Source organism: Megascapheus bottae, chromosome 3 (genome assembly GCF_031878675.1).
Source record: "Megascapheus bottae isolate mThoBot1 chromosome 3, mThoBot2.hap1, whole genome shotgun sequence".
Classification (NCBI taxonomy): Eukaryota; Metazoa; Chordata; class Mammalia; order Rodentia; family Geomyidae; genus Megascapheus; species Megascapheus bottae.
The window spans coordinates 357974-365821 of NC_143511.1; the positions used below are offsets into that span (position 1 = coordinate 357974).

General features: G+C 48.0%; 1 long non-coding RNA gene and 1 pseudogene across 1 annotated transcript; one reads left to right on the top strand and one right to left on the bottom strand.

The window, feature by feature from the left end:
- Positions 1-338: 338 nt before the first annotated feature.
- LOC150064748 (PC4 and SFRS1-interacting protein pseudogene) lies at positions 339-1473 on the bottom strand (annotated as a pseudogene).
- A 3241-nt stretch (positions 1474-4714) lies between these two features.
- LOC150064749 (uncharacterized) lies at positions 4715-7389 on the top strand. The gene is made up of 3 exons (XR_016534712.1): positions 4715-5082; positions 5402-5707; positions 7323-7389. It is a non-coding gene; the product is annotated as an uncharacterized LOC150064749 (long non-coding RNA).
- The last annotated feature ends 459 nt before the right edge of the window (positions 7390-7848 follow it).

The window sequence follows — 7848 nt, forward strand, 5'->3', positions numbered from 1 at the left end:
TGCATGTTAGGCAAGTACTCTACTACTAGGCTAAACTCCCGGCCTAGGTCTTGCTTTTTGATTCAGTTTTCCATTCTCTGTCGATCTGCTGCTTCTTTCTCTTGTTGGCCTTTTAGCAGCTTCCTCCTGTGAGAAGTCTGAAAGTTTCTTCCACCCTTTCTCTTCTTTTCACCTTCTTGGTCATCTCCTTCTTCAGAATCAGATGTTGAAGTAACTCCTATTTTAGCTAAACTTTTCCTTTTTGATTCAACTTCTTTCTTTCCTTCCTTTTTGTCTGGTTCTTTTCTTGGTTTATCTTCTTCCTTCTGTCCCTCTTCATCCTTTTGTTTTCTTTTTGCCATTCCTGGGGCTTGAACTCAGGGCCTGATCCCTGCCGTTGGACTTTCCTCAAGGCTAGTGCTCTACCCACTTGAGCCACAGCACCACTTCTGGCGTTTTCTATGTATGTGGCACCAACAAATTGAACCCGGGTCTTCGTGCATGCTAGGCAAGCACTCTAACACTAGGCCAAACTCCTGGCCCCCTCTTCATCCTTTTTAAGCTGCTTCTTTGGTGGTTTTTCCTCTTGCCCTTTTTCTTACTTTTGCCTTCCTCAGTGGTCATGTCACTCTGAAGGACAGGGCTATTTTCCTGTTTTAGGTCTGCCTGTTGGTTTTGGAGTCTTGACTTCAGTAGTGGCAGGCTGTCCTCTTTTAGGACTTTGAGATTAACATATGCTGTTGCTGTTGTCACTATTCCTGCCTCCTCAGGTTCTATTTGTTTTTCTGCCTTTCTCCTTCTCCCTCTTCTAGCAGCTTTTGGAGTAGTTGTGTCAACTGCTTTAGTCACATCCTCATTGCTGGCTTTTTCTTCTTGATCGATATCTTCCTTGGAAACACTAGTTTCTTTTTCTTCAATTTCAACACCAGATGGATGCATTTGATTGGTTGATGCCTGTGCACTTGAAAATTTCACTTTTGGATTGTTATATATCTCCGATAAACTTTCATTGAAATCTTTTCGCTTATTTGGTTTGCTGTACTTTTCCTTATTTTCTGAGTAAGGAAATATATCCTTTGGTCCAAAAAAAACAAAAGAGCAAATAAAATGGATAGTTTGTAGGTGGTTTTTCAGCTCCATCAGGAACTTCATCTACTCGAGCTGGCCAATGGAGATAACCTTTCATCCTGGCAAAGACGAGGTCATGTTTCAGGGTCCTGAGACCTGGCGCTGGGCGGGTGGGTGGAGGGATGCGGGAGCGAGGCTGCGAACCTGGGTCCTGCCCCGTGTCCCTCTGTCCCCAGGCTGGCCGGGAGTCTACTTCCCCACCACTCATGAGTTCTTAATTTGATCTTTCTATGTTGTTGTATTTTCTTTTTGTGTTTATCTGACTGATCTATTTTTCTCCAGTTTATCTTCAGTCTTTGGTATTTTCAGCTTATCCCACTCTATTAACAAGCCGTGTGTGTGTGTGTGTGTGTGTGTGTGTGTGTGTGTGTGCTCATACTGGTACTTGAACTAAGGGCCTTCAGTTCTTTGTTTTTTCCTTCCTTCCTTCCTTCCTTCCTTCCTTCCTTCCTTCCTTCCTTCCTTCCTTTCTTCCTTTTCCTGGTCCTGGAGCTCAAATTCTGGGCGTGGATGCTGTCCCTGATCTCCTTTGTGCTCAAGGCTAGTACTCTACCACTTGATCCATGGTGCCACTTCCTTTTTTTTGTCTGTGATTAATCAGAGATAGTTTCATGGACTTTCCTGAGTGGTCTAGCTTTGAATCATGATTCTCAGATAGCAGCCTTCTGAGTAGCTAGAACCATAGGCATGAGCCACCAGTACCCAGTGGACCTTCAGTTCTTGCTGAACTTTTTCATGCAAGTCTGATTCTCTAACACTTGAGCCAAAACTTCACTTTCATCTCTTTGCTGATTAAGTGGAGGTAATTTCATAGACTTTGAGCTGCAATCCTCAGATCTCAGCTTCCTGAATAGGTAGGATTACAGGTAGAAGGTACAAATCCTCAGAGCCTGACCTTAGCAAGACTTCGTATTTGGTTATTGTGTTTTTAGTTTCCAAATTTTCATTTTTATTTCTTTCATTGTTTCTGTCTTTCTGGAATTCTACTTTCATATTCTACATTGTCTTACCTATTAAACTCATCTGATTAGAATTTTCGTTCAGTTAGCTATTTGTATCTTCTTTGATTGCAATTAAGCACCTACATATCTTTTTTATTTCACTGATCATTCTTGTCATTGCTTTTTAAAAATCTGTGGCAGTCCTAGGGTCTGAGCCCAGTCAGAGCCTGAGTGGTATCCATGTGCTTCTTTTATTCAAGTCTAGTGTTCTACCACTTGAGCTCCACTTCTGACTTTTTTTTGGTAGCTTATTGAACATAAGAATCTCTTGGGTTTTCCTTCCTGGGCTGGCTCCAAACCATGGTACTCAGAGTTTAGCTTCCTGAATAGCTAAGATTGTAGGAGTGAGATACTGGTTCCTGGTGTCATTGGTCTTTTGACTTCTCAGTTTTTTGGAGGACCTGTATTTCAATGTTTTCATTCTAGCAATATTTCTACATTGCGATTTATGCAGTTGAATGCAAGTTTTTGGTTGGAATATTTGTCTATGACCTTGCAGTTAGAGATTTTTACAGTGTTTTTGTGTATATGGGTGATGGCAGAGTTATGAATTTTTATGATTAGTGTTCAATCACCACTCAAGACATTGGTTCCAGTCTCCTATTCCACTCAGAGGAAGCTTAGATTCTATTATAGGCACTTGTTCCTTTCTCAGGCCGTGGTGTCTGGCATTTCCATGGTTCTTTAAGGTCCATGAATTTCCTGGATGGAGTTGAGACTGAAAATGTTGTTCAACCAAGCATCAGCATTCTTTTTTTTTGTCTCTTGGTGAATTCGAAGATGCAGTTAATGTGTGCAGGGCCTGCGAATTTCCTTGTCAGGTTTTTCTATATCCTCTCCATTTATTTATTTGATTGTGAGACTTGAACTCAGGGTCTGGGTGCTGGCCCTGAACTATTTTGCTGTATCACTTTAAACCACAGCACCACTACCACTTTTCTAGTGGTAAATTGGAGATAAGAGTCTCACAGACTTTCTCACCCAGGAAGGATCCTCAGACCTCAGCTTCCTGAGTAGCTAGGGTTGCAGATATGAGTCACTAGCCACCTGGCTTCTGCATCACTTTTAAGACCATACATGATGGTACACAATCAGTAGTGGCACAGAGTTAATGAATCCATGTTGTTCTGCTACTAGAAAGTTCATGGGATATCTAGAATCTAGATCACTGTGCCACCAGCTATAATTTCTTTAGCAGTTTTACCTAAGACACAATTTTCTGCTTGTTTCACTTCCAAACTGCTGAGAAGCTGGAACATGTTCTCTGCCTCTGTCTATACCACCATCTTTGCTCTCCCACTAACCTAATTTTTGATAATAATGATACTGAAGCTTTGGGAATCTGGACTCTTGAGGTCAAGACCTGTCTGTGTTAAAATTAACCAAATTCAAGGGATGGCATTTGTTTTCTAAGCCATAAAACTATGCTCTGAAAATTGAATGGGCCATTAGCTCAGGGAGTTCCCCAATCCCTACCTTATCTCACCCAACCCGACCCCCGCCACCATGGCTGTAAATCTGTGATTTTTGCCGGGTAGACCCTGATTGACAACTCCTCCTCCTCCTCCTATCTTGGGTGCGAGGAGCTCCTTGCCTGGCTTGAAACCCGCAATAAACCTTGCTTTTGCATTTCGGATGCCTCAATCTCGATCGTTTTCTTTGGGGACCCCGTCTCAGGGCACAACATGTGTAACTTGTAGAGAGTCTGAAAAGGGTTCCATTCTTTGCTCTTTCTATCTCCTAGTAGCCACCTTCATTTACTGGCTTGCAGTTCTTCCTTGGTCTAAAGTCAGCAGTGTGTGTGTGCACACATGCATTTCATCGCTGCATTCTCACACAGGCAGATACCTTCATCTTCAATCACCCCCTGTCCTTAACCCTTCTTCTCCTGCTGGTGCCTCCTCCTCCCCCAGCTTGCTTTACTTTTCTCTCTTTTGTCAGTCTGCATTCATTACATCGAAAGTTTGAACCCAGGGACCATTGCTAAGTGGGCGCCCTCCCCCTTGAGCCACACCTCCAGTCCAGCCCACACGTCTCACCCGGGGCTCTTTAGGACCCTTCTGTGGAATTGAGTGGTATTAGGACACTGGCGGTCCAGAGCTGCTGCAGCAGGCGGGGGGGCTGCCAGCCCCCCCAGCAGGAAGGGGGTGCAGCCCTTTGTTCCGGTACCCGGCCTCACCCCCCAGACCTGGGTCTGGCCGGCTGGGTTTAACGTCCCACAGGTAATCGGTTATTTCTGGTTCTCGCAGGGCGCAAGCGCGAATCCTGGGCCCGGTGGGCGGGGCGGGGCGGGGCCGGGCGGGGCGGGGCGGGGCGGAGGGAGCCCGCGGCGCGGAGCTCGGGAGCCGCGGCTGAGGTGACTGTGGCCCCGGGCTGCCTCTGCCTCCACACCCCAGGATACCTCGCGGTTCCTTATCGCAGGCTCCCCGGGACCATTCACCGAACCCTCGGCCCCTCCTCCAGGTCTGCCCCGGGAACCCAGCCGGCCCTCGGTCCGGCCCAGGGCCTTTTGCCTCCAGTTGCGTGAGATCCCGGCCGGATTCTGTTCTCTCGCCCCAGGCAGCCCTGTGATTGGGGCCGGTCCTCTTCCCTTGGTCCGGGATTGCCTGGAGACCCCAGCCGGCCCTCCTGCCCCTTCCCCTGGGCTCCCTGGAATCTTGTCTGGCTTCCCGCCCCCAGCCCCACGCCACCCTAAGACCCCATCCAGCCCCTCATCCTGAGATGCACTTAGCGGTCGGCCTCTGCTACCCCAAGATTCCAGCTGCCTCCTGGTCCCTCTTCCAGGGCCGCCCTCAGACCCTATCCGTCTCCCTTTCCAACCTTCCTCTTGCCCAGGTCTTCCCAGATACCTTTCCAGAGTTGCCCTGGGCTCTAGAACCAACAGGGAGGCAGCCTAGAGTAGCAGGTCCTCACCCACGCCAGACCGGAGACCTGGGACAGCCAGCCGTGCTAGAAACTACTAGAAACGTCCTTGGTAAAGCATCCACGCATGTAACCAGCGATTTCTGGTTTTATTTAAAACTCTCAAAGGGCCCAAACCGGGGTCTCCAGACACATGTGGACAAGGGAAATCCAATGTTTGTGCATGCAGATATGGAAGCTTAAAACTCAGAAACCTCTTGCTCTACTTAGCATTTTGCTCAAGGCTAGTGTTCTATTACTTGAGCCACACCTTCACTTCTGACTTTCTGCAAATTCTCAGATCTCAGCCTCCTGGCTTCTCTACCAGTAGAGGCAGTTTTCCTGTTGCCTAGTGCATACTGTCCTTTGTCCTCTGTGTCTGTCTCCCAAAGGATCTGAAGCAGAAGCTGTGCCTGTATGAAGGAGCAAGACACACTTGTCATGAGGAACATGAAGTTCAAGTTGCTGCAGCTGTCCTGGGTGAACTGGGAGCTGAACTGATGCCAGGAGAAGAATGTTCACTGTGTTGAGGAGTCTGGTGTGGCTGAGCTGCCTCCAGTTGATCTTGGGTCACTGGGTTCCTTCTCAATATGTGGCTGTTGGAGTGACTACGGCCAGTCCTGATGAGGGAGAACAATGGGCTCCTCACAGAGGAAGCTGGACCACTGAGAGAAGCTGAAGGAATCTCTGGTGAGGAGGTAAGGGTCAAGTGGGTGAGCTGTACCTGTGGGGCTGCCTTCTGCCCTGCCCATGTGACCCTGGTGATCTCGTCACACCCCAAATCTGCTCACCTGAAGTTTGGCTGGTGCTGTGCTGGTGGGAATGTGTTCCTGTATGAGTTTGTCTGGGAGCTGGGTTGTGGCCAGGGATGATTCGGGGTTGTCTGGGTGGGCCAGTGGCTTCAGGGAGGTGGGGAGGAAGGCCTGCTCCAGCCTCTGCTAACTGTGGGCTAGTGGGAAGGGTCCTTGAGCCAAAGGATATAGGTGCTTCACACTGTTGGAAAGCAGAAGGTGAATCCTCTCTGGGGTTTCCAAAAGGATCACAACCAAACTGATACCAGTGTTTAGCCCAGTGAAACGCATTATGAATTTCTCAAGTGCAGCAGTAAAAGACTGGATTTATTGAGGCTGCTGAATGTGTGCAGTTGCCCTCCCATTAGCAGAGACCTGACTCTGGGAAAGAAAGGCACATGGCATCTGTGAGAGAGATGTAGTAGACTACTGTGTTTCTTCTTCCAGCCTCTGCTGGCACTTGCCTGGTGCTCTGTGGGTAGATGCCCATGCTGGCAGCATTGGAAAGTTGCTAGTATCTGTTCACCATGTTGGCCCTTGTCAGCTGTCCTCACCCCACTGCCAGTTCCTGAGCTGCCCTCATTTGGATGGTGAAGAGTCTATCAGGACAGCTGAAGACTTGGGTCTACCACAAAGCCTTTGACCCTTCTGTGCCTCACAGACAGCTGGTTCACCAGTGGCCAAAATGGCTCCACACTAAGTACCTTTCTGTTTCTCTACCCATAATATTGTTTGGTTAGAAATTGATTAGAAAAGGTTAGGGCTCTAAAGTCATTGTTTGAAGTCCTGCAGGAATGCTTGCTGGCTGTGTGACATCTGTTCTGTGTGCACAGTGAGGAGTAGTAACAGCATCTGCTCACACTAAGTGTTCAGATCAGATTTGCCATGTAGGGATGTAAGAGCACTAGCTTTACCTACCCTGTACCTGCTGGCCCATAGAAGGCACCATAAATTTAAGAAGCACGGAACTCAGGCCTGTGCTGGGCACCTCGGGAGTGATGGGAGGCTGATCCAGTGCGCATGGTCTTCATGGCCTACTTCCATTCCAGAGAAGCAGTGAGGAGTAGCTGGAGTATGAGCGGCCATGTGAAGCATGTGGGCAAGTGTGGGCCTAATGCTCTGGCTGGTCCTAGGCTGCCCTGGGGTTGTGAGAAATTTTGCTATGGCATTAAATCTGTCTGTGCCTTAAATCCATCTGTATGGGACTTGGCATCCTGTCAGATAGATGCAGGATGAAGAGCAATGGATGTTCAAGGCTCAGGGCTGGGTCTGCACTGTGGGCATAGTGTGCTACAGGACCATCGTGCCATGGTTTCCCTGTGATTTGTACTTGAGTCTGTGAGTCCAGGAAGGAGTGAGACTGAAGAAGGCTTCAGTATTTCAGCAGCTCAGACCAACAAAACTGCTTAGAGCATTCCATTGTCAGCACTCAATGTCAAGGGACTTGGCATTGTCATGGTCAGTCTAATATAATAATTGTTTTGTCTGTGGTAAGGGGTCCATAGCTGTTCTGTGTTTTCAGAAGCTGCTGGTGAAGCTATAGAGAGGGGAGAGATTGGACCAGACCATGGGCTTACACTTAAGGTGGGTGGGGGGCTATCCTCACCTCACCCCTTTGGCAGTCCCCCTCTGCCAGGAATCCTCACCTCCTCATTTGTGTTCTCTGAATGGGGCAGGAGCTTTGTTCCACACTGCCCATTTTGATCATGGTGTTTTGACAGCAGGAGGGGAATAGAGCTGAATTATTCAACTTGTTCAAGTTGTAATGTCCTTGTTGAAGCCCCAGCAGAGGTGAGCTACTGTCTGTCCTGTACTGTTTGTTACAGGATGATGTATGCTGAGAAAGTAATCACTTTGGGGAATACTCATTCCTTTTAGTAATGGTAATCAGTGGGAATAAACTGAGCTTAGGACTAAAGAATCTTGTCATGATGGAGGATTCTTGTCCCACTCTGAGCCCAGTAGCAGACTGTTATTGATTGACAGCAGGTAGGTAGATGGAGTGGCCCACCCCTAAGTGCTGGTGTGTGTCACAGCACAAGGCTGTT